This window comes from Pseudophryne corroboree, chromosome 11 (genome assembly GCF_028390025.1).
Source record: "Pseudophryne corroboree isolate aPseCor3 chromosome 11, aPseCor3.hap2, whole genome shotgun sequence".
Classification (NCBI taxonomy): Eukaryota; Metazoa; Chordata; class Amphibia; order Anura; family Myobatrachidae; genus Pseudophryne; species Pseudophryne corroboree.
In genome coordinates, this window is record NC_086454.1 from 192,028,667 (window position 1) to 192,055,845 (window position 27,179).

The 27,179-nt window shown below is 45.6% G+C and overlaps 1 long non-coding RNA gene and 1 pseudogene across 1 annotated transcript in view; both read right to left on the bottom strand.

Moving 5' to 3' along the window:
• LOC134969309 (uncharacterized) overlaps positions 1 to 25,917 on the bottom strand; it is a 40,227-nt gene extending 14,310 nt beyond the window's left edge. The window contains exon 1 of the long non-coding RNA XR_010189446.1: positions 25,596 to 25,917. This is a non-coding gene — a long non-coding RNA (uncharacterized LOC134969309). The remainder of the gene's footprint in view (positions 1 to 25,595) is intronic.
• On the bottom strand, positions 1,438 to 1,557 carry LOC134971330 (5S ribosomal RNA; annotated as a pseudogene).
• Positions 25,918 to 27,179: the final 1,262 nt, after the last annotated feature.

A 27,179-nucleotide genomic window follows, 5' to 3' on the forward strand; every position in this document is an offset into this window, starting at 1 on the left:
CGCCTGCCTAGAGAAGTGGAACCTAGATGGGATTTGGTACTGGGGATACACTACCTCAAGAAATTCTCTAAGTCCATGTGAATTAACGGTGGATACCGGACACATGTTTAACACCAACACAGCTGCCAAGGTCTGAGTTATCCGCTTTGCAGCAGGATGACTGCTGTGATATATATTTCATCTTCCTCGCAAAGGACTGTTGGACAGTCAATTGCTTACTGGAAGTAGTACAAGTGGTCTTCCGACTTCCCCTCTGGGATGACAATCGACTCCCAGCAGCAACAGCAGCAGTGCCAGCAGCAGTAGGCGTTACACTCAAGGATCCATCGGAGGAATCCCACTTAGGAGAGCACTCGTCAGACTTGCCAGTGACATGGCCTGCAGGACTATTGGCGCTCCTGTCTAAGGAGGAAATTGACACTGAGGGAGTTGGAAGTGTGGTTTGCAGGAGCTTGGGTACAAGAGTAAGGGATTTAGTTGTCAGAGGACTGCTTCCGCTGTCACCCAACGTTTTTAAACTTGTCAATGACTTCTGATGAATGCGCTCCAGGTGACGTATAAGGGAGAATGTTCCTAGGTGGTTAACTACCTTACCCCTACTTATTACAGCTTGACAAAGGCAACACACGGCTTGACACCTGTTATCCGCATTTCTGTTAAAATAATTCCACCCCGAAGAGGTGATTTCTTTTGTAATTTAACCAGGCATGTCAATGGCCATATTCATCCCACGGACAACAGGTGTCTCCCCGGGTGCCTGACTTAAATAAACCACCTCACTATCAGAATCCTCCTTGTCAATTTCCTCCTCAGCGCCAGCAACACCCATATCCTCATCCTGGTGTACTTCAACAGTGACATCTTCAATTTGACTATCAGGAACTGGACTGTGGGTGCTCCTTCCAGCACTTCCAGGGGTCGTGCAAATGGTGGAAGGAGCCACCTCTTCCCGTCCAGTGTTGGGAAGGTCAGGGATCGCAACTGACTCTCCTTGGGGATTTGTGATTTTGCCATCTTAACTCTTAAGAAAACCCAACAAAAGAGAGTTGGAAAGTAGACTCTTGTGTGGGAGCACTCAATTCAGAGGATTGGGTGTGTATTAATCAATTCTGATGAAACATAACTTTATTTATTCATTATTAAAAGATGATTATAGGAGTGAATTGTACGTAAATAGTATAGCTACGCGAAAATATAACACTGTGTTGTATATAATTCATGTGGTTTTCAATACCACAATGAGAACCGGAAATCCAAATCTTTGGGCTAGTGGTTTTACTGAGATCACAGTAACACCTTTGTGTAATATATGACCATCATTTATTCTACAGCAATCCTATTCAGGATTATTTAGTCGTAGAGAATTAAATCATAAGTCATACAGAACCGAATGCCAATTGGTATTATTGGGGATCACTCTAGATCGGGCAGAAGAATTTTTTGCAGTACCAGGGTGTTCCAGGGTGGTCTCCCATCCGAGTACTGACCCGGCCCTCCACTGCTTGGCTTCCAAGATCAGATGAGATCGGGCATCTCCAGCGGGGTATGTCCGCAATTATTTAATCTGCCCGTTCAGTCAATCCCAATACCCGTATCGCCAAAATTGTATATCAAAGGTGATCTGAATCAGTCGTATGTTCAGTATCTAGAATTATCTTATGCACATAGAAATTAAATTATAGCAATATTAATCATGTGCAATAATTATATACAGGGGGGGCCACTGTGCAATTCGACAAAATTACGATGAGGACAGTTAACATATATAAAAATTCTATGCAAGGGCGTCCACTTGCATAGCCGGGATAAGGTGGAGATATATGATAAGGCGACAATTATAGCAATCCTGTTGCTGTCATAATTATTGTGTAATCAAAAATATGGTATATGTAGCCTCAAATAATTTATGTCACACACACCAAAACAAATTCTCACTATATGTGAGCCTCTAAATCCTGATCATATATTTGCAAAAAAATTATTTTTTAACAACATGTCAGAGAGGCTAAAGTGAGAGAGAGAGCAAAAAAGCAGCTAAGAATATTCTTTGATATCCACAGCAGAAGACAATGCACATAAAAATAATTAAGTAGCAGTTTGCTGCAAAGTTAGAACTAATATACAGCTTGAAGATTCTTTGTACAATAATCTGCCGTACTTAAGAATATACCAGTTCGCTCCCAATACCTATTGGGTACCGTACAAATCCAGCACCTCTTGGAGCAATCAGAATATGTACATGCACTATAATACTCAGATAGCTATAGGACTCAACCTATCATTGATAGGCACATAGAGACAGTGCATGAAATTTGCTCACATTATATAATGCACATACACACAGGCAGCATCTAAATGTTTTAAGGCAAATCAATAGCCTATTGTGGCTGTAGTAAATATGCTGAGAAAAAGGGTTTTTAGGTATAAAGTATGAGTTCATACGATACCAATACCAAAGGAGCTGCCTGTGGAAAACTGCCGCTGGTAAGTCCTGTTAGTAACAAGGCTCCGGAGGTGCAGTAAAACTGAAGCCGTATACTGACTTCAGTGTGGAGGGTGTGAGGAGGTTATCAGCTGTTTCCTAACGCTGCTTGGATCCACATGCAGCCGCTGCTCTCCGAAGTGCAGCGTGTAGTTTTCTAGCGGGAGGATGAGTGCTTCCATCCTCATGTGAAGCTGAACCACTAGCCATGAACATAGGCCAGGGCCTCAGCCGTTCCTTGCCACTCATAAATGGCATATTGGCAAGTTTACATTTCTCCTCAGACGCTTTTAATTTAGATTTTTGGGTAATTTTACTGAACTTTAGTTTTTTTGATTTTACATGCTCTCTACTATGACATTGGGCATTGACCTTGGCAGACGACGTTGATGGCATTGAATCGTCTCTGCCATGACTAGTGGCAGCAGCTTCAGCACTAGGTGGAAGTGGATCTTGATCTTTCGCTATTTCACCCTCCACATTTTTGTTCTCCATTTTTTAATGTGTGGAATTATATGCCAGTAATATTATTATATCAATAGCAATGTCCTACTGTACTGTACAACTATATACTGTTGGTCACCAAAATGCTGCACTGTACTACTATATATACTGCTCACAAAAATGCAGCACAGATATGGAATGGATACTTGCAGTGACATGGAGCTGCAAGATACAGCAATGGCCTACTGTACTGTACAACTATATACTGTTGGTCACCAAAATGCAGCACACTGAGCACAGATATTTGCAGCACACTGAGCACAGATATGGAGCTTTTCAGGCAGAGAATGTAGCCACGTCCTCTCCGTTCAATCTCCAATGCATGAGTAAATATGGCGGCGACGCGCGGCTCTTGATATAGAATACGAATCTTACGAGAATCCGACAGCGGGATGATGACGTTCGGCCTCGTTCGGGTTAACCGAGCAAGGTGGGAAGATCCGAGGCTGCCTCGGACCCATGTAAAATAGGTAAAGTTTGTGGTGGGGTTCGAATCTCGACGAACCGAACCCACTCATCTCTAATTCATATATCTGTCCTATTCTAAATTGATCTCAGCTTGCCTGGAAAATGTTTTGTGGCATATTGAGTAGCGAGAATGCGATAGAACGTAACCACCCTGTCTTTTCGGAGAGTCACGAATATATATGTAAAGATCTGTGCAGTTAGAACTAGAGATGAGCGGGTTCGGTTCCTCTGAATCCGAACCCGCCCGAACTTCATGGTTTTTTTCACGGGTCCGAGCAGACTCGGATCCTCCCGCCTTGCTCGGTTAACCCGAGCGCGCCCGAACGTCATCATGACGCTGTCGGATTCTCGCGAGACTCGGATTCTATATAAGGAGCCGCGCGTCGCCGCCATTTTCACACGTGCATTGAGATTGATAGGGAGAGGACGTGGCTGGCGTCCTCTCCATTTAGATTATAAGAGAGAGAGATTTACTGGAGCTTAGGACTAGGAGGAGTACTGTAGAAGTGTAGAGAGTGCAGAGAGTTTACTAGTGAGTGACCACCAGACAGTGCAGTTTATTTAATATATCCGTTCTCTGCCTGAAAAAAGCGATACACACAGTGACTCAGTCACATACCATATCTGTGTGCACTGCTCAGGCTCAGCCCAGTGTGCTCCATCATCTATATATATTATATATCTGTCTGACTGCTCAGCTCACACAGCTTATAATTGTGGGGGAGACTGGGGAGCACTGCAGTGCCAGTTATAGGTTATAGCAGGAGCCAGGAGTACATAATATTATATAGTGAGTGACCACCAGACAGTGCAGTTTATTTAATATATCCGTTCTCTGCCTGAAAAAAGCGATACACACAGTGACTCAGTCACATACCATATCTGTGTGCACTGCTCAGGCTCAGCCCAGTGTGCTGCATCATCTATATATATTATATATCTGTCTGACTGCTCAGCTCACACAACTTATAATTGTGGGGGAGACTGGGGAGCACTGCAGTGCCAGTTATAGGTTATAGCAGGAGCCAGGAGTACATAATATTATATTAAAATGAAACAGTGCACACTTTTGCTGCAGGAGTGCCACTGCCAGTGTGACTGACCAGTGACCTGACCACACTGACCACCAGTATAGTTAGTAGTATACTTATATTGTGATTGCCTGAAAAAGTTAAACACTCGTCGTGTGACTTCACTTGTGTGTTGTTTTTTTTTTTATTCTATAAAAATAAAACTCATTCTGCTGACAGACAGTGTCCAGCAGGTCTGTCATTATATAATATATAATATATACCTGTCCGGCTGCAGTAGTGATATATATATATTTTTTATATCATTTATCATCCAGTCGCAGCAGACACAGTACGGTAGTTCACGGCTGTGGCTACCTCTGTGTCTGCACTCGGCAGGCAGTCCGTCCATAATTGTATACCACCTAACCGTGGTTTTTTTTTCTTCTTTATACATACATACTACTACGACATCTCTTTATCAACCAGTCTATATTAGCAGCAGACACAGTACAGTACGGTAGTTCACGGCTGTGGCTACCTCTGTGTCTGCACTCGGCAGGCAGTCCGTCCATAATTGTATACCACCTAACCGTGGTTTTTTTTTCTTTCTTCTTTATACATACATAGTTACATAGACATCTCTTTATCAACCAGTCTATATTAGCAGCAGACACAGTACAGTACGGTAGTTCACGGCTGTGGCTACCTCTGTGTCTGCACTCGGCAGGCAGTCCGTCCATAATTGTATACCACCTAACCGTGGTTTTTTTTTCTTTCTTCTTTATACATACATAGTTACATAGACATCTCTTTATCAACCAGTCTATATTAGCAGCAGACACAGTACAGTATGGTAGTTCACGGCTGTGGCTACCTCTGTGTCTGCACTCGGCAGGCAGTCCATAATTGTATACTAGTATCCATCTCCATTGTTTACCTGAGGTGCCTTTTAGTTGTGCCTATTAAAATATGGAGAACAAAAATGTTGAGGTTCCAAAATTAGGGAAAGATCAAGATCCACTTCCACCTCGTGCTGAAGCTGCTGCCACTAGTCATGGCCGAGACGATGAAATGCCAGCAACGTCGTCTGCCAAGGCCGATGCCCAATGTCATAGTACAGAGCATGTCAAATCCAAAACACCAAATATCAGAAAAAAAAGGACTCCAAAACCTAAAATAAAATTGTCGGAGGAGAAGCGTAAACTTGCCAATATGCCATTTACGACACGGAGTGGCAAGGAACGGCTGAGGCCCTGGCCTATGTTCATGGCTAGTGGTTCAGCTTCACATGAGGATGGAAGCACTCAGCCTCTCGCTAGAAAAATGAAAAGACTCAAGCTGGCAAAAGCAGCACAGCAAAGAACTGTGCATTCTTCGAAATCCCAAATCCACAAGGAGAGTCCAATTGTGTCGGTTGCGATGCCTGACCTTCCCAACACTGGACGTGAAGAGCATGCGCCTTCCACCATTTGCACGCCCCCTGCAAGTGCTGGAAGGAGCACCCGCAGTCCAGTTCCTGATAGTCAGATTGAAGATGTCAGTGTTGAAGTACACCAGGATGAGGAGGATATGGGTGTTGCTGGCGCTGGGGAGGAAATTGACCAGGAGGATTCTGATGGTGAGGTGGTTTGTTTAAGTCAGGCACCCGGGGAGACACCTGTTGTCCGTGGGAGGAATATGGCCGTTGACATGCCAGGTGAAAATACCAAAAAAATCAGCTCTTCGGTGTGGAGGTATTTCAACAGAAATGCGGACAACAGGTGTCAAGCCGTGTGTTCCCTTTGTCAAGCTGTAATAAGTAGGGGTAAGGACGTTAACCACCTCGGAACATCCTCCCTTATACGTCACCTGCAGCGCATTCATAATAAGTCAGTGACAAGTTCAAAAACTTTGGGTGACAGCGGAAGCAGTCCACTGACCAGTAAATCCCTTCCTCTTGTAACCAAGCTCACGCAAACCACCCCACCAACTCCCTCAGTGTCAATTTCCTCCTTCCCCAGGAATGCCAATAGTCCTGCAGGCCATGTCACTGGCAATTCTGACAATTCCTCTCCTGCCTGGGATTCCTCCGATGCATCCTTGCGTGTAACGCCTACTGCTGCTGGCGCTGCTGTTGTTGCTGCTGGGAGTCGATGGTCATCCCAGAGGGGAAGTCGTAAGCCCACTTGTACTACTTCCAGTAAGCAATTGACTGTTCAACAGTCCTTTGCGAGGAAGATGAAATATCACAGCAGTCATCCTGCTGCAAAGCGGATAACTGAGGCCTTGACAACTATGTTGGTGTTAGACGTGCGTCCGGTATCCGCCGTTAGTTCACAGGGAACTAGACAATTTATTGAGGCAGTGTGCCCCCGTTACCAAATACCATCTAGGTTCCACTTCTCTAGGCAGGCGATACCGAGAATGTACACGGACGTCAGAAAAAGACTCACCAGTGTCCTAAAAAATGCAGTTGTACCCAATGTCCACTTAACCACGGACATGTGGACAAGTGGAGCAGGGCAGGGTCAGGACTATATGACTGTGACAGCCCACTGGGTAGATGTATGGACTCCCGCCGCAAGAACAGCAGCGGCGGCACCAGTAGCAGCATCTCGCAAACGCCAACTCTTTCCTAGGCAGGCTACGCTTTGTATCACCGCTTTCCAGAATACGCACACAGCTGAAAACCTCTTACGGCAACTGAGGAAGATCATCGCGGAATGGCTTACCCCAATTGGACTCTCCTGTGGATTTGTGGCATCGGACAACGCCAGCAATATTGTGTGTGCATTAAATATGGGCAAATTCCAGCACGTCCCATGTTTTGCACATACCTTGAATTTGGTGGTGCAGAATTTTTTAAAAAACGACAGGGGCGTGCAAGAGATGCTGTCGGTGGCCAGAAGAATTGCGGGACACTTTCGGCGTACAGGCACCACGTACAGAAGACTGGAGCACCACCAAAAACTACTGAACCTGCCCTGCCATCATCTGAAGCAAGAAGTGGTAACGAGGTGGAATTCAACCCTCTATATGCTTCAGAGGTTGGAGGAGCAGCAAAAGGCCATTCAAGCCTATACAATTGAGCACGATATAGTAGGTGGAATGCACCTGTCTCAAGCGCAGTGGAGAATGATTTCAACGTTGTGCAAGGTTCTGATGCCCTTTGAACTTGCCACACGTGAAGTCAGTTCAGACACTGCCAGCCTGAGTCAGGTCATTCCCCTCATCAGGCTTTTGCAGAAGAAGCTGGAGACATTGAAGGAGGAGCTAACACGGAGCGATTCCGCTAGGCATGTGGGACTTGTGGATGGAGCCCTTAATTCGCTGAACAAGGATTCACGGGTGGTCAATCTGTTGAAATCAGAGCACTACATTTTGGCCACCGTGCTCGATCCTAGATTTAAAGCCTACCTTGGATCTCTCTTTCCGGCAGACACAAGTCTGCTGGGGTTGAAAGACCTGCTGGTGACAAAATTGTCAAGTCAAGCGGAACGCGACCTGTCAACATCTCCTCCTTCACATTCTCCCGCAACTGGGGGTGCGAGGAAAAGGCTCAGAATTCCGAGCCCACCCGCTGGCGGTGATGCAGGGCAGTCTGGAGCGACTGCTGATGCTGACATCTGGTCCGGACTGAAGGACCTGACAACGATTACGGACATGTCGTCTACTGTCACTGCATATGATTCTCTCAACATTGATAGAATGGTGGAGGATTATATGAGTGACCGCATCCAAGTAGGTACGTCACACAGTCCGTACTTATACTGGCAGGAAAAAGAGGCAATTTGGAGGCCCTTGCACAAACTGGCTTTATTCTACCTAAGTTGCCCTCCCACAAGTGTGTACTCCGAAAGAGTGTTTAGTGCCGCCGCTCACCTTGTCAGCAATCGGCGTACGAGGTTACATCCAGAAAATGTGGAGAAGATGATGTTCATTAAAATGAATTATAATCAATTCCTCCGCGGAGACATTGACCAGCAGCAATTGCCTCCACAAAGTACACAGGGAGCTGAGATGGTGGATTCCAGTGGGGACGAATTGATAATCTGTGAGGAGGGGGATGTACACGGTGATATATCGGAGGGTGATGATGAGGTGGACATCTTGCCTCTGTAGAGAGGGTTTGTGCAAGGAGAGATTAATTGCTTCTTTTTTGGGGGGGGTCCAAACCAACCCGTCATATCAGTCACAGTCGTGTGGCAGACCCTGTCACTGAAATGATGGGTTGGTTAAAGTGTGCATGTCCTGTTTTGTTTATACAACATAAGGGTGGGTGGGAGGGCCCAAGGACAATTCCATCTTGCACCTCTTTTTTCTTTTCTTTTTCTTTGCATCATGTGCTGATTGGGGAGGGTTTTTTGGAAGGGACATCCTGCGTGACACTGCAGTGCCACTCCTAAATGGGCCCGGTGTTTGTGTCGGCCACTAGGGTCGCTAATCTTACTCACACAGTCAGCTACCTCATTGCGCCTCTTTTTTTCTTTGCGTCATGTGCTGTTTGGGGAGGGTTTTTTGGAAGGGACATCCTGCGTGACACTGCAGTGCCACTCCTAGATGGGCCCGGTGTTGTGTCGGCCACTAGGGTCGCTAATCTTACTCACACAGCTACCTCATTGCGCCTCTTTTTTTCTTTGCGTCATGTGCTGTTTGGGGAGGGTTTTTTGGAAGGGCCATCCTGCGTGACACTGCAGTGCCACTCCTAGATGGGCCCGGTGTTTGTGTCGGCCACTAGGGTCGCTAATCTTACTCACACAGCTACCTCATTGCGCCTCTTTTTTTCTTTGCGTCATGTGCTGTTTGGGGAGGGTTTTTTGGAAGGGACATCCTGCGTGACACTGCAGTGCCACTCCTAGATGGGCCCGGTGTTTGTGTCGGCCACTAGGGTCGCTTATCTTACTCACACAGCGACCTCGGTGCAAATTTTAGGACTAAAAATAATATTGTGAGGTGTGAGGTATTCAGAATAGACTGAAAATGAGTGTAAATTATGGTTTTTGAGGTTAATAATACTTTGGGATCAAAATGACCCCCAAATTCTATGATTTAAGCTGTTTTTTAGTGTTTTTGGAAAAAAACACCCGAATCCAAAACACACCCGAATCCGACAAAAAAAATTCGGTGAGGTTTTGCCAAAACGCGTTCGAACCCAAAACACGGCCGCGGAACCGAACCCAAAACCAAAACACAAAACCCGAAAAATTTCAGGCGCTCATCTCTAGTTAGAACTTGTGTGTATGGGGAAGGGAAGCCTGTTTCTCATGAATCTTTTTCACCTAGAATAGGGCTGGTGCATGCACTGATACTAATTCTGATGGTTGTGGTAATGGGTAGCACTGGTCTTCGCTTGCTCATGCATGAATCCCCGTATTAGTTGAACGGATACTATCTTCAGCATAAGGTAGTAAGTAGTACTCCTGGGGATGCAACCAATTTGCATGCGACTCAAAAATAGCCCCATAGTATACTGTATATAGCAATAATCAGCATCACTTGTAAACTTGAACCAAGCTTACATGTTCCAAGAAAGCATCCTAATTGGATCATGTCAAGATACCTTATGTGTAACTCAATGTAAGATGCATCCTAAATGGGCATGTGTAACATGGGTCTGCACACCCTTATAGTCTATACCAGTGTGCTTAGATTTGACATGGTAGTAGGCACAAACATAAACTTGGGAAGAAGAAGGAGACACATAAGCCAAATACACATTCTGAGGATAGTGCAGAGCTCCACAGTGAATAGTAGTGTGTTGATCTGAGTCTGAGTGGTGCGTGGGGATGCATAATATGAAGTGGGGCACTATGGAGTAATGTGAACTTCAGTCACAACAGTATCACAAACAGCAACGTTAACTGGGGGCACCAGGGGAGGATTGGGATCGAACACCAGCCCGGGAAATTTATGAAAGCAGCCATAATGGGGGCGGAGTCTGTTGAGGGGGAGGGGTCTGTTTAGAGCGTGGGGTCAGTACTCAGAGGTCCTGATTCTGAGATAGACACAGTGGTGGCCTTCTTTGCTTTATGTTTTGTTAATTTTTACCTGCGACTTTATGCTTATGCTGCTACAATGCCCTTCCCTGATGAACATCTGTACGTGTGAATATACAAGGACTGATAAACCCACTTTCAGTGTCTACTTCTGATTTTATTGATTTTTCATTCTACAAACCATTTTTTTTAACCTAATATGTTTCAAAGTACAAGGAGGGTAAGCACACACTACACACAGTACAGTACAGTACAGGGAGGGAGCACACACAGTAGTGAAACACAGACACTGGGGACCAGCGCAGCAGATTATGTCCCAGTGGCCAATCTGCCCCTGATTACACACATAGCCACTACATTATTACAGGAATTGCACCACATTACAGGAATAGCACCACATCACATGTATTACATGTATTACTGCATTACATGTATAGCATCACACTACACGTATAGCACAGCATTACACAAATAGTACCACATATCTCGAATAGCACCACATTACATGTTATCTTGGCTGTTTCCTTGCCTAAACGGAAGTTTAGTCGCACCTAGGTGATTGCTTAGGTTGCTGAGTTTAATCACGGATAGGCTCGTTGAGGCACGACTACATACTCATTGTGTAATACACATCACCACCACTGGGTGGCTAATGCTCCAATAATCCAGTACTTTAGAGCGAATAGAGGCTGAATGATCTACAGTACAAGCTCTGTCAAATGGTCAGTGACAACTGTAATGTTAATGTACACACAGACCAATGGTCAGATGGAGAGAGTCAATTTAAAAAACAATATAAATAGTTTATACAGATGCAAACGAACATTTTAAAACAATTGTCAATTGCAGTGTTACTGCATGTGAGCATCCAAGTCTGTAGACAAAGCAGTAAAGTAAAAATTAACATAGTCTATGCAGACGCAACTAATGTGTGAAAGCAATAATATAGTTCATTGACGTTAAAGTATGTACAGTAGAGTATATTGTATGTTTTATACAATATGAGCGTCCAAGTCCCTTAAAGGCATATACAAACACCAATGGGAACGAATCACTGCTTACACATGAGATTGTGTATCTCCCATGAAGCTGCGTGGGCAAGCAATGAAGTCTTCCGCCTCCCAGATGAGAGTCACTTTATTATTATTTTTTTTGTAATCTAATGTAATACATTCAAATAGAAGTGGCACACGGGTTTTACATAAATCAGGGTAAAATACACAGCGACAATGAGGACCCATAATAAATATAAATTAGTGTACTCTGACGCAACTGTTCGTGCAACACAGTACTGTAGATCATCGGCATTAGATAATCTGTGTTGTACTTTATGAGAAGGGATCACTGCTACTGTACCATTTACACATCTATCACAGCGACTGCAGTTCTCTATCTGATTTTCATATACAGTACAGTATTGTGTTGTACATTTATTGTAACCTGATCACCCTCCCTGTCTACTGTATGAACTGTTCAGGCTCCCAGGGGGAAATGGGTAAGTAGGATGGGGGTAGGGGCAGGTGGTGGCTAAATACCGTGTTCTGCAATATAAGTGTCCAAGTCCTTTAAAGGCATAAACAAACACCAATGGTAAGGAATCACTGCTTACAGTACTTTTACACATAAGCTTGTTTATCTTCCATGAAGTGGCATGGGCAAGTCTTCCGCCTCCTAGGCTGAGAGTCCCGGGTTTGATTCCCAAAGTGTGAGTGTGTTCTTTTTTTTCTTTCTGACACTTACTTTATTATTATTTTTGTAATCTATTTTAATACATTCAAATAGAAGTGTGCACAAAGGTTTACATAAATCAGGGTAAATCTGCAGGAGTCTCTGTCCACTATCTAAAATACACAGCAGCAATGAGGACCCGTAGACATACCAATAAATATAAATTAGTGTACTCTGACACAACTAACAGTTCGAGCAACACAGTACTGTAGATCGTCGGCATTAGAGAATCTGTGTTGTGCTTTATGAGAAGGGATCACTGCTACTGTACCATTTCCACATCTATCAAAGTGACTGCAGTTCTCTATCTGATTTTCATTTACTGTACATACAGTACAGTATTGTGTTGTACATTTATTGTAACCTGACCTCCTTCCCTGTCTATGAACTGTGCAGGCTCCCAGGGGGGAATGGGAAAGTGGGATGGGGGTAGGGGAAGGTGGTGGCTAAATACCATGTTCAAAGACAAGGCATAATCAAAACATGGCCATTAGGTCGACATGGCAAAATGTTGACACCTATCCACAAATTGGGGTTACATTTTTTTTCCGAACATTGAGTGTCGCCTTTTGACTGTCGACCTTATACTGTCAACCAAATGACTGTCTATCTTTTTAATGTTTACAGTATCTTCTGTATTACAACCATAGCAGTATTACTGTTTGCCTTAATGTACTGTAAATGACAGTCAGGTGCCGTATGGTGAGGTTCTAAGGGGCATTCATGTTGCAGATTGCGTTCTAAGTGACATTTGTGTTTCAGATACTGTAGTATTCTAAGGGCATTACTGTAGTACTGTAGATTGTATTCTAAGGGCATTACTGTGGTACAGTACAGTAAATTGTAGTCTACAGACATTACTGTGGTACAGTAGATTGTAATCTAAGGGCATTACTGCGGTACAGTAGATTGTACTCTAAGGGCTTTACTGTGGCAGATACTGTAGTATTCTAAGGGCATTACTGTGGCAGATTGTATTGTAAGGGAGATTTGCATTTCAGATAGTATTCTAAGGGCATTACTGTGGCAGAATTTATTCTAAGGGACATTACTGTAGCAGAAATTAAGGGGCATTACTGTGGCTTAATGTGTTATGAGGTAGATTACTCTTGCATAATGTGTTATAAGGTCAATGACTGTGGCAAATCTCTGATTCATGTAAAACCTGTGTGCATACAGTATTTCTATTAACAATAGTAACAATACAGTACAGTATGTTACAATAGAAACAAAAGTGTCAGGGGAAAAAAAGGCATGCGCACGCCTCATGACAGATACACCAGCTTATGTCTAAATGTACAGTAAGCAGTGATCCCTTGCCATTGGTTTTAGATTATGCCCTAATGGCTAGGGGACTTGGCCACTCATGTACTGTACTGTACTGTATCCCTGACTTCAATGGACCATACTGTACTGTAGCTTAAACTCCTTGTTTTGTGTCTGTATACACTATATTTATTAATTGATCATTCTACGGGACCTCATTGCCCCAGTGTATTTTAGCTAGGGTATTGAGATGCTCCTTTAGGATTGCCCTGTAACTTGCAAAACCTATGCCGTCACTGGCTCCATAGCTGATGGCTTCCACGGGGCAAGGGATAATGGGCGGCAGCCATTTTGTCAACTTGTTATGTGATAGAGTCCGGTGTATCGTAATGTACATAGAGCTTGCATATCCCTATCAACCCTGTGTATTTTAGCTAGGGTATTGTGACTCTCCTTTAGCATTTCCCTGTAACTTGCAAAACCTATGCAGTCGCTGGCTCCATAGCTGAGGGCTTCCACGAGCCAAGGGGTCACGGGTGGTAGCCATTTCAATCAAGTCTGGCCTGCTACAGTATTGTGTATGTACAATACGGTGCATAGAACCTTATCCTCGTAGCCCCTGTGTATTTTACAGTAGATAAGCTCATGCAGATTTTGCCCTGCTTTATTTAAAACTTGTGTGCACTTTGCCCTGCTTTACTGTATGTATTACTTGTGTACAATAGATATAAAAATAAAAAATGAATAAAGTATCAGGAAAAAATGAACATGCATTCGCACTTTGGGAATCATACCCGGGACTCTAAGCATGGGAAGCGGCACTCTTCACCACTCAGACACGTCGCCGCATGACAGATACATAAGCCTATTGGTTTTGATTATGCGGTAATGGCTATGGAATTTGGATGCTCACATATCCATAACATCAATAGACCATACTGTCATGTAACATGTTTGTTTGCGTCTTTATACACTACTGTTTTTATTTGTTGATTTGTCTGTGGGACTTGGACGCTCACATATTCCTAATATCAATGGACTATACTGTGGCTTTATCACGTTCGTTTGCATCTGTATATACTGTACTACTGTATTTGCATCTGTACACTGTAATATACTGTATGACATACTGTAGCATATTGTAGCGTAATGAGACGCACCAGTAAAGTAGTTATTACATTGTAGTTCGGTATTGTATTTTAATGGAGACCACACACATGCGCAATGGTGATTTTAAAAAGCGACATCTGGTGGATAATCACGGGTATTATACTTAAAGGTAACGCCAAACACTCTGGGGTATATTTACTAACATTCGTAATTTTCGGAAAAAGGTCAAAGTTCAATCACGAATGACATCGACAGTGTAAAATTGCAACTTTTTGAATTGATTACGACTAATTTACTAAGCTGCCGTATTTTGCCTTTTCGGGTTTTCCGATGTCGATGTCATTCGTTTTTTTTTTTTCTGTTTTTTACGGCAGTGATTATCAAAACACTGCCGACTTTTTCAAAATGAATCTCGGCCGGATCTGTGTGATCCGTGCTGGGGTTCATTTTTTTTTTTTTTAATAAATAAACACTGTAAAACTTTTAAAAAAATTGCGTGGGGTCCCCCCTCCTAAGCATAACCAGCCTCGGGCTCTTTGAGCCGATCCTGGTTGCAGAAATATGGGGAAAAAATTGACAGGGGTTCCCCCATATTTAAGCAACCAGCATCGGGCTCTGCGCCTGGTCCTGGTTCCAAAAATACCGGGGACAAAAAGAGTAGGGGTCCCCCGTATTTTTAAAACCAGCACCGGGCTCCACTAGCTGGACAGATAATGCCACAGCCGGGGGTCACTTTTATATAGTGCCCTGCGGCCGTGGCATCAAATATCCAACTAGTCACCCCTGGCCGGGGTACCCTGGGGGAGTGGGGACCCCTTCAATCAAGGGGTCCCCCCCCAGCCACCAAAGGGCCAGGGGTGAAGCCCGAGGCTGTCCCCCCCCATCCAATTGGCTGCGGATGGGGGGCTGATAGCCTTTTGTGAAAATGAAAAGATATTGTTTTTAGTAGCAGTACTACAAGGCCCAGCAAGCCTCCCCCGCATGCTGGTACTTGGAGAACCACAAGTACCAGCATGCGGCGGAAAAACGGGCCCGCTGGTACCTGTAGTACTACTACTAAAAAAATACCCAAAAAAAGACAAGACACACACACCTTGAAAGTAAAGATTTATTACATCCATCCACACAAACATATACACATACTTACCTTATGTTCACACGCAGGTCGGTCCTCTTGTCCAGTAGAATCCATGGGGTACCTGTTGAAAAAATTATACTCGCAAAATCCAGTGTAGATCGGTCCTCTTCAAATCCATTTGTAATCCACGTACTTGAGAAAATAAAAAAACGGAGTCCCGACCACGAACTGAAAGGGGCCCCATATTTTCACATGGGACCCCTTTCCCCGAATGCCAGAAACCCACTCTGACTTCTGTCTAAGTGGGTTTCTTCAGCCAATCAGGGAGCGCCACGTTGTAGCACCCTCCTGATCGGCTGTGTGCTCCTGTACTGTATGACAGGCGGCACACGGCAGTGTTACAATGTAGCGCCTATCAGGGGTGTATCTTCCTATTGGCCAGGATGGCACTTGCCAGGGGCGCCAGCCAAGGAAGGGGCGCTGCCCGGCAGTGCTACCCGGGCCAGGGGGTAGAATGACATAGTAATTCTTACTACATCCCTTAGTAGTGCTCATCCACTGCCGGACTCTCAGAAGCGTATTGCACTCTGACACTCTCTGTGGCTACAGTCACAATGATGGTGAATATAGCCGGGGAGCGGGGCACTTCCAGGTATGGGGAGGGGCGAGGCACTTCCTCTCCTCATCCGCTCCCCTTCTCATTGGTTCCACGTGGTAATAATAAATTAAGAGGGAAGTCCAGAAACAGAGCATTTTGTACCTAGTGGGGCGGGTCATGTTGGAGGGTATGGTGACCCTGCCCATACACTCTTGTAATTTCCTCAGTGTCCCTGCCCGCACCATTCCCATAATTCTCCCTCAGTGTACCTGCCCACACCCTTCCCATAATTCCTCCTCAGTATTACTGCCCGCACCCTCCTCGTAATTCCCTCTCAGTGTCCCTGACCTCAGCCTAACTGTAACTCCCCCTCTGTGTCCGTGGGTGGAGGAGGCGGGGGGCGCCAGTTCCTTACTTTGCCAGGGGCGCTCAGACCCCCAGATACACCCCTGGCGCCTATGCGCTCCATTGTAACCAATGGTGGGAACTTTCTGCCCTGCGGTTGACCGAAAGTGACCTCACCGCTGAGCAGAAAGTTCCCACCATTGGTTACAATGGAGCGCATAGGCGCTACATTGTAACACTGCCGCGTGCTGCCTGTCAGTCAGTACAGGAGCACACAGCCGATCAGGAGGGTGCTACAACGTGGCGCTCCCTGATTGGCTGAAGAAACCCACTTAGACAGAAGTCAGAGTGGGTTTCTGGCATTCGGGGAAAGGGGTCCCATGTGAAAATATGGGGCCCCTTTCAGTTCGTGGTCGGGACTCCGTTTTTTTATTTTCTCAAGTACGTGGATTACAAATGGATTTGAAGAGGACCGATCTACACTGGATTTTGTGAGTATAATTTTTTCAACAGGTACCCCATGGATTCTACTGGAGAAGAGGACCGACCTGCGTGTGAACATAAGGTAAGTATGTGTATATGTTTGTGTGGATGGATGTAATAAATCTTTACTTTCAAGGTGTGTGTGTCTTGTCTTTTTTGGGGTATTTTTTTAGTAGTAGTACTACAGGTACCAGCGGGCCCATTTTTCCGCCGCATGCTGGTACTTGTGGTTCTCCAAGTACCAGCATGCGGGGGAGGCTTGCTGGGCCTTGTAGTATTGCTACTAAAAACAATATCTTTTCATTTTCACAAAAGGCTATCAGCCCCCCATCCGCAGCCAATTGGATGGGGGGGACAGCCTCGGGCTTCACCCCTGGCCCTTGGGTGGCTGGGGGGGACCCCTTGATTGAAGGGGTCCCCACTCCCCCAGGGTACCCCGGCCAGGGGTGACTAGTTGGATATTTGATGCCACGGCCGCAGGGCACTATATAAAAGTGACCCCCGGCTGTGGCATTATCTGTCCAGCTAGTGGAGCCCGGTGCTGGTTTTAAAAATACGGGGGACCCCTACTCTTTTTGTCCCCCGTATTTTTGGAACCAGGACCAGGCGCAGAGCCCGATGCTGGTTGCTTAAATATGGAGGAACCCCTGTCAATTTTTTCCCCATATTTCTGCAACCAGGATCGGCTCAAAGAGCCCGAGGCTGGTTATGCTTAGGAGGGGGGACCCCACGCAATTTTTTTAAAGAAAATAACCACTTTCCCACCCCTTCCCACTGATATACATGCACGGATCTCATGGATCCCTGCATGCCTATACAATCACGGATTAAAAAAGCAGGTCTGTTTTTTTTTAGCACTTTTTTACGAGTTGTAATTTTTCACGGCAGTGTTTTATTTTTTTTTGCTTTGCACTTCTTAGTAAATGACCGAGATTCATACTTAAACAGCCGCGTTTTGACCGATGGTGTATTCATTCGTAATTATTTTCATGGACTACCCAAAAAATACGAATGCCCTCATCACTGCCGTGATTTGAGTTTAGTAAATTACCGAGATGACACTTTGATGAAAAAACGGCATCTCGGTCAAAATCGGGACCTTAGTAAATATACCCCTCTGTGAGCCTCCCTACGACTAGGTGCGCCTCCCTATGACTAGGTAAGACTCCTTGCGCCCAGGCACACTGCATATGCCTGATTGCAACAAATGCTTCAGCCAGCCAAGATAATGGAGGCTCCATCTGTATAGCACCGCACTACATGTATATCACCGCATTATACAAATGGCACCACATTACATGTATAGCACCTCATTAAACAAATAGCACCACATTACATACATAACCACCACCTTACACATGTAGCTACCGCATTACACATGTGTCGCCACATTACATAAGTAGCCACCGCATTACGTAAACAGGCCCATCATCATGGACAGACATTGGGCAGCTATAGGGCTGAAGGAGTTTGCATAAGAGATTGTCCCAGGGCTGGCTGTGAGTGCTGCGTGATCAGCTGGCATCCTGAGAACAAGGTACATCCGGCTCCTATCCAGTCCCCAAACCGTACACTGTGACGCGGGAAGCCATAACCCTTACACCATCATGATAATGCAAATAATGTAATAATAAATAACCTCTCTGCCGGGTCCCCTGCAGTGCTCAGTCGCCGCTCTGGCCAGTTCAGTGAGAGTGCGGGAGCAGAGGTGGCAGAAGGTGTAGTGAACCTGGCTCCGACCACCACTATGCTGCTGCTCCCGGGCTGGGCTCGTTGAAGAGACCTTTGGCCGGGGCCAGGGAGAGGATGCTACTGGGCTGGTTAACTTTCTCCAGGTCCCCCGTTGGTAGAAAAGCTTCACCACTTTTCACGGCTAGCGGCACCCGGATGTCCTTTCTAGCCTAACTTCCAGATTGTATTCCAATGAACCGCAAGTATTGGAAGCAGTGTGAGCCAGCCCAGCCTGAGTGTGAATCGGCCTGGCTGAGGGGGATATGGGATCGGCCCTTTGGGATCTATCATGGTGTCCTGGGGGCACTGTAATTGTAAACTACTTCCTTATGGTGTCACGTGACAATTTTAGCATCTTGTTCAGTCTCCCAGCACTAAAGTTTTGAAAAATACAATTACAATGCCCAATTGGGAATAATATTGTTGTACTTTAAAAATTGTGTGCAACAATCAAATACCCTATAAACTAGAGATGTGCACCGGAAATTTTTCGGGTTTTGTGTTTTGGTTTTAGATTCGGTTCCGCGGCCGTGTTTTGGATTCGGACGCATTTTGGCAAAACCTCCCTGAAATTTTTTTGTCGGATTGGGGTGTGTTTTGGATTCGGGTGTTTTTTTACAAAAAACCCTCAAAAACAGCTTCAATCATAGAATTTGGGGGTAATTTTTTTGATCCCATAGTATTATTAACCTCAATAACCATAATTTACACTCATTTCCAGTCTATTCTGAACACCTCACAATATTATTTTTAGTCCTAAAATTTGAACCGAGGTCGCTGGATGACTAAGCTAAGCGACCCAAGTGGGCAGCACAAACACCTGGCCCATCTAGGAGTGGCACTGCAGTGTCAGACAGGATGGCACTTAAAAAAAACTAGCCCCAAACATCACACGATGCAGAGATAAATAAAAAAAAGAGGTGCAAGATGGAATTGTCCTTGGGCCCTCCCACCCACCCTTATGTTGTATAAAAAGGACATGCACACTTTAACAAACACATCATTTCAGCCACAGGGTCTGCCACGTGACTGTGGCTGAAATGACTGGTTGGTTTGTACCCCCAACAAAAAAGAAGCAATCAATCTCTCCTTGCACAAACTGGCTCTACTGAGGCAAGATGTCCACCTCCTCCTCATCGTCCGATTCATCACCCCTTTCACTGTGTACATCCCCCTCCTCACAGAGTATTAATTCGTCCCCACTGGAATCCACCATCTCAGGTCCCTGTGTACTTTCTGGAGGCAATTGCTGGTGAATGTATCCACGGAGGAATTGATTATAATTCATTTTGATGAACATCATCTTCTCCACATTTTCTGGAAGTAAGCTTGTATGCCGATTGCTGACAAGGTCACCGGCTGCACTAAACACTCTTTCGGAGTACACACTGGAGGGGGGGAAACTTAGTTTAAATAAAGCCAGTTTGTGCAAGGGCCTCCAAATTGCCTCTTTTTCCTGCCAGTATACGTACGGACTGTCTGATGTGCCTATTTGGATGATGTCACTCATATAATCCTCCACAATTCTTTCAATGGTGACAGAATCATATGCAGTGACAGTAAACAACATGTCAGTAATCATTGGCAGGTCCTACAGTCTGGACCAGATGTCAGCACTAGCTCCAGACTGCCCTGCATCACCGCCAGCGGGTGGGCTCGGAATTCTTAGCCTTTTCCTCGCAGCCACAGTTGCGGGAGAATGTGAAGGAGGAGCTGTTGACGGGTCACGTTCCGCTTGACTTGACAATTTTCTCACCAGCAGGTCTTTGAACATCTCCAGACTTGTGTCTGCTGGAAAGAGAGATACAACGTAGGCTTTAAACCTAGGATCGAGCACGGTGGCCAAAATGTAGTGCTCTGATTTCAACAGATTGACCACCCGTGAATCCTGGTTAAGCAAATTAAGGGCTCCATCCACAAGTCCCACATGCCTAGCGGAATCGCTCCATTTTAGCTCCTCCTTCAATCTCTCCAGCTGCTTCTGCAAAAGCCTGATGAGGGGAATGACCTGACTCAGGCTGGCAGTGTCTGAACTGACTTCACGTGTGGCAAGTTCAAAGGGTTGCAGAACCTTGCACAACGTTGAAATCATTCTCCACTGCGCTTGAGTCAGGTGCATTCCCCCTCCTTTGCCTATATCGTAGGCAGATGTATAGGCTTGAATGGCCTTTTGCTGCTCCTCCATCCTCTGAAGCATATAGAGGGTTGAATTCCACCCCGTTACCACCTCTTGCTTCAGATGATGGCGGGGCAGGTTCAGGAGTGTTTGCTGTTCCAGTCTTCGGCACGCGGTGCCTGAATCCCGAAAGTGACCTGCAATTCTTCGGGCCGCCGACAGCATCTCTTGCACGCACCTGTCGTTTTTTAAATAATTCTGCACCACCAAATTCAATGTATGTGCAAAACATGGGACATGCTGGAATTTGCCCACATGTAATGCACGCACAATATTTGGTGGCGTTGTCCGATGTCACAAATCCCCAGGAGAGTCAAATTGGGGTAAGCCATTCTGCGATGATGTTCCTCAGTTTCCGTAAGAGGTTGTCAGCTGTGTGCCTCTTATGGAAAGCGGTGATACAAAGCGTAGCCTGCCTAGGAACGAGTTGGCGTTTGCGAGATGCTGCTACTGGTGCCTTCGCTACTGTTCTTGCTGCGAGAGGCAATACATCTACCAAGTGGGCTGACACAGTCATATAGTCCTGAGTCTGCCCTGCTCCACTTGTCCACATGTCCGTGGTTATGTGGACATTGGGTACAACTGCATTTTTTAGGACACTGGTGACTCTTTTTCTGACGTCTGTGTACATTCTCGGTATCGCCTGCCTAGAGAAGTGGAACCTAGATTGGATTTGGTAGGGGACACACTACCTCAGGCAATTCTCTAATTCCCTGTGAATTAACGGTGGATACCGGACACACGTTTAATCCAACACAGCTGCCAAGGCCTGAGTTATCCACTTTGCAGCAGGATGACTGCTGTGATATTTCATCTTCCTCGCAAGGGACTGTTGGACAGTCAATTGCTTACTGGAAGTAGTACAAGTGGTCTTCCGACTTCCCCTCTGGGATGACAATTGACTCCCAGCAGCAACAACAGAAGCGCCAGCAGCAGTAGGCGTTACACTCAAGGATCCATCGGAGGAATCCCAGTTAGGAGAGGACTCATCAGACTTGCCAGTGACGTGGCCTGCAGGACTATTGGCGTTCCTGTCTAAGGAGGAAATTGACACTGAGGGAGATGTTGGTGTGATTTGCAGGAGCTTGGGTACAAGAGGAAGGGATTTAGTTGTCAGTGGACTGCTTCCGCTGTCACCGAAAATTTTTGAACTTGTCAATGACTTTTGATGAATGCGCTCCAGGTGACGTATAAGGGAGGATGTTCCTAGGTGGTTAATGTCCTTACCCCTACTAATTACAGCTTGACAAAGGCAACACACGGCTTGACACCTGTTGTCCGCATTTCTGTTAAAATAAGTCCACACCGAAGAGGTGATTTTTTTTTTACATTTGACCAGGCATGTCAATGGCCATATACATCCCACGGACAACAGGTGTCTCCCCGGGTGCCTAACTTAAACAAACCACCTCACCATCAGAATCCTCCTTGTCAATTTCCTCCTCAGCGCCAGCAACACCCATATCCTCATCCTGGTGTACTTCAACAGTGACATCTTCAATTTAACTATCAGGAACTGGACTGTGGGTGCTCCTTCCAGCACTTGCAGGGGGCGTGCAAATGGTGGAAGGAGCCACCTCTTCCCGTCCAGTGTTGGGAAGGTCAGGCATCGCAACCGACACAATTGGACTCTCCTTGGGGATTTGTGATTTAGAAGAACATACAATTCTTTGCTGTGCTTTTGCCATCTTAACTCTTTTCAGTTTTCTAGCGGGACGATGAGTGCTACCATCCTCATGTGAAGCTGAACCACTAGCCATGAACATAGGCCATGGTCGTAAATGGCATATTGGCAAGTTTACGCTTCTCCTCAGAGGCTTTTAATTTAGATTTTTGGGTCATTTTACTGAACTTTAGTTTTTTTGATTTTACATGCTCTCTACTATGACATTGGGCATCGGCCTTGGTAGACGACGTTGATGGCATTTCATCGTCTCGGCCATGACTAGTGGCAGCAGCTTCAGCACGAGGTGGAAGTGGGTCTTGATCTTTCCCTATTTTACCCTCCACATTTATGTTCTCCATTTTTTAATGTGTGGAATTATATGCCAGTAATATATCAATAGCAATGGCCTACTGTACTATATATGTATACTGTTGGTCACCAAAATGCTGCACTGTAATACTATATATACTGCTCACAAAAATTCAGCACAGATATGGAATGGATACTTGCAGTGACACAGAGCTGCAAGATACAGCAATGGCCTACTGTACAACTATATACTTTTCGTCACCAAAATGCTGCACTGTAATACTATATATACTGCTCACAAAAATGCAGCACAGATATGGAATGGATACTTGCAGTGACACAGAGCTGCAAGACAGTGGCGTAAGTTCGTCCCAGTCGCCCGGAGGCATGATAAATGTTGGTGCCCCCCTACATATACACATACATACCATACGTAACTATCCGACACTCAGGGTGATTAGTAGTAGCGAGCTCAGGTACCTTTCCCAACAGTAATATAGATACACATACAAATTGGAAGCACTCCAAGTCAGTCATTACAATAAAACAGACACCAGCATACCTTTATAGTACACCTACAGTGCTCCCTCACCCGCCAGCGGGTCTCGATGGAGATGCTTTGGCGCAGCGGTGTATCAATATATTTTAAAAAACACACACACACGCCTTTTTTCACTTACACATGCCTCTTCACTCACACACACACACACACGCATTCAGAAACAGACACCTCTCCATATATTTGTAAGGTAGCGTGTACCCAGACCATGTGTGCGCTCTGTACATAGGCCGCAATTCCGAGTTGATCGCTAGTTGCCGTTGTTTGCAGCACAGCGATCAGGCTAAAAATCTGCATTTCTGCGCATGCGTATGGGTCGCAGTGCACACACGCGATGTGCTTTCACAAAAAACTATGCAGTTTCACACAAGGTTGAGTGACTCCAGTTGCTCTGCTGATCGGTAAATGATTGACATGAATGGGGCGTTTCTGGGTGGTAACTGACCGTTTTCCGGGCATGTGCTAAAAAATGCAGGCGTGTCAGATGAAAGCCTGGGGAAACGGGGGAGTGACTGGCTGAATGCAGGGCGTGTATGTGACGTCAAAACAGGAACTGAATAGTCTGAAATGATCGCAAGGTAGGAGTAGGTTTGCAGCTACTCAGAAACTGCATGAAAATATATTGGTGCAGTTCTGCTAAGCTAAGATACACTCCCAGAGGGCGGCGGCCTAGCGTGTGCAATGCTGCTAAAAGCAGCCAGCGAGCGATCAACTCGGAATGAGGGCCATTAGTCCAGTAGAAATGCTCAAATGCCTCCTTTAATCCTTGCCTCTCACTTACACACATGCCTCTCACACACACACACGCCTCTCACTTACACACATGCCTCACACACACATACACATGCCTCTTTTACTTGAACACACAACTTTCCTTAAAAACACACACACACCTCACTTAAAAACATGCACACACAAAACACAATGCTTCTAACATTTATTAAAGCACCCCCAACTACACCTCGACCCCCGCACCCCACCCACATCTACAAATGTATAACAATTAGAAATAATTGTCACATGAATGTATCTGCACTGCTCGTACAGCTGAACTTGAGGCTTAATTCAGACCCTGTCACATGCACGTACACCGATAAGCGCATGTGCAAGGTCCTAAACTGCGTTCTCTTCAGAACGCAGTTTAAGACCTGGAGGAGGACGGGAACGGGGTGTCAACGCACACGCAGCGGGCCAAAACACGGTGGGCAGCTGTCTGCCTTTGCAGGCTGCATACGCAGAGGGCTACTCAAACCATGCAAAAGCACCGCCGCCGAGCGATGCTTTCGCATGTCTGCATGCGGGGAAGGGGGGAGCAGGACCCGGCATGCGGGGTGGACTTGCCCTGTGCTGGGCGTCCCTCCGCATGTCAGAAAAAATGATCGTAGATGTGCGTTTTTTTGCACATCTATGATCAGGTCTGAATTACCCCTATGATTACATATTGGACCAATGTAATGAACAACTATATTGGTCATCAATAACAAAATTAAAAAAAAACTAATTGCAGCCAATAATTACTAGTAAAAATGGATGATGTCAATGTAATTGGTATTAATTGCCCATGAAGGCAATGTATGCAATAGTGATCCTTTTTACCATGCCCCCTCCTCTCCTCTCCTCTTACCTCTCTGGATGGGACCTTTCCCGCTTCACTTGCAAACAGTGTTCAGCAAGGCACAGTACAGTACACCTCCCCCCATACTATCCAATCAGATCGTCCTCTATGGTCAGACGATTCTTATCTCCCAGCACACTGTCTGAAGCAGATGAAGGGGGAAGTAAAAGTAACCCCTGCAGTGCCAGGTCCAGAAGCCTATGTTTACCTACTGTGTGTGTGCATGCAGAGCAAGCAGGGGGTCTGATGTGTTATACATAAATCAGGTGCACTGACACAATCCTTAGGGCTGACGACTCCCACCACATAGAGTATCAGTTCCTGTGCTCCCACCCTGGGCCCTGGCTATAGGAATGGCAGTAAACAGTTAACAGCAGGAGCTGCAGGAGGGGGAGATGAATAGGCAGTGGGCTGCACACAACACTGATGACTGTGGCCGTGCAGATCAGATGTCAGCTAGTGTGGAGATGTCTCGAGACAGTTAATTACCTGACGCTGCTGAGGTATGGCTTCACTTCTGACCACCCTGGCAGCTCTGTCCGGCCACAACGGCCCCTACACAGCAAATGGCAATGGAATTGGAAACAGGTGCGCATGTCACATGTTTCCACTAACACGAGCCCTGCAGCTGCAGACACTGCTCCCGTCTAACGGCACCCGGAAGTGGCAGCTAGCTGGAGCCTGGAGCAGATAATAGCTTCTGTGTTGTGTTCCAGCTGCTGGAACGCAAACCCGGAAGCAAGCGTCAGCCGGCCGCGGATGTTTGCATGGGACCGACCTAGTAGGGACTCACATGGTGTCCCTCTGGGCCAACCGCCCCTAGCCCCTCCGTCTGCAAGAATGAGTTGGGGGAAAAAAAAAAAAGTAGCAGCGGCGATGATCAGGCAGTGGGAGACGGTGGAGAAGCGCCCCCTTGAGGTCAGGAGCCCGGCGGCAGCCGACTCCACTGCCTCCCACAGTTCCGCCCCTGCTGCAAGATACAGCAATGGCCTACTGTACAACTATATACTGTTGGTCACCAAAATGCTGCACTGTAATACTATATATACTGCTCACAAAAATGCAGCACAGATATGGAATGGATACTTGCAGTGACACAGAGCTGCAAGATACAGCAATGGCCTACTGTACAACTATATACTGTTCGTCACCAAAATGCTGCACTGTAATACTATATATACTGCTCACAAAAATGCAGCACAGATATGGATGGATACTTGCAGTGACACGGAGCTGCAAGATACAGCAATGGCCTACTGTACAACCATATACTGTTGGTCACCAAAATGCTGCACTGTAATACTATATATACTGCTCACAAAAATGCAGCAGAGATATGGAATGGATACTTGCAGTGACACAGAGCTGCAAGATACAGCAATGGCCTACTGTACTGTACTACTATAATTATATACTGGTGGTCCAAAGTCCCCACAATAAAGCACACTGAGCACAGATATTTGCAGCACACTGAGCACAGATACGGAGCTTTTCAGGGAGAGAACGCAGCCATGTCCTCTCCGTTCAATCTCCAATGCACGAGTGAAAATGGTGGCGACGCGCGGCTCCTTATATAGAATACGAATCTCTCGAGAATCCGACAGCGGGATGATGACGTTCGGGCGCATGCAGGTTAACCGAGCAAGGCGGGAAATCCGAGGCTGCCTCGGAACCGTGTGAAATAGGTGAAGTTTGTGTGGTTTGGATTTCGGAGAACCGAACCTGCTCATCTCTACTATAAACAAGTTCCATCATTGGAAATGGGAGTCCTATGATGTTTGTGAAGCTGCTAAATAAAACAGTAATATACATCATGCTATGAGACATTTTTATAAATTGGCTAACTGTAAAGCAAAATAACACCAACTTAAAGAAAATAACAAATTCAACTTTTATATTGTTTTCCTAAACTACTACTTGGTCAATCCTCTTGTATGTCCTAAGTAATGGACAAAGAGAAAGCAGTAAAACAGAAAGAGACTTTAATGACAATACTGTACCATAACAAAATACACATTTAGAAAAAAGATCTGCAGGAAAATCAATACTGCTAAGCTAGAAGACTGTGTATGC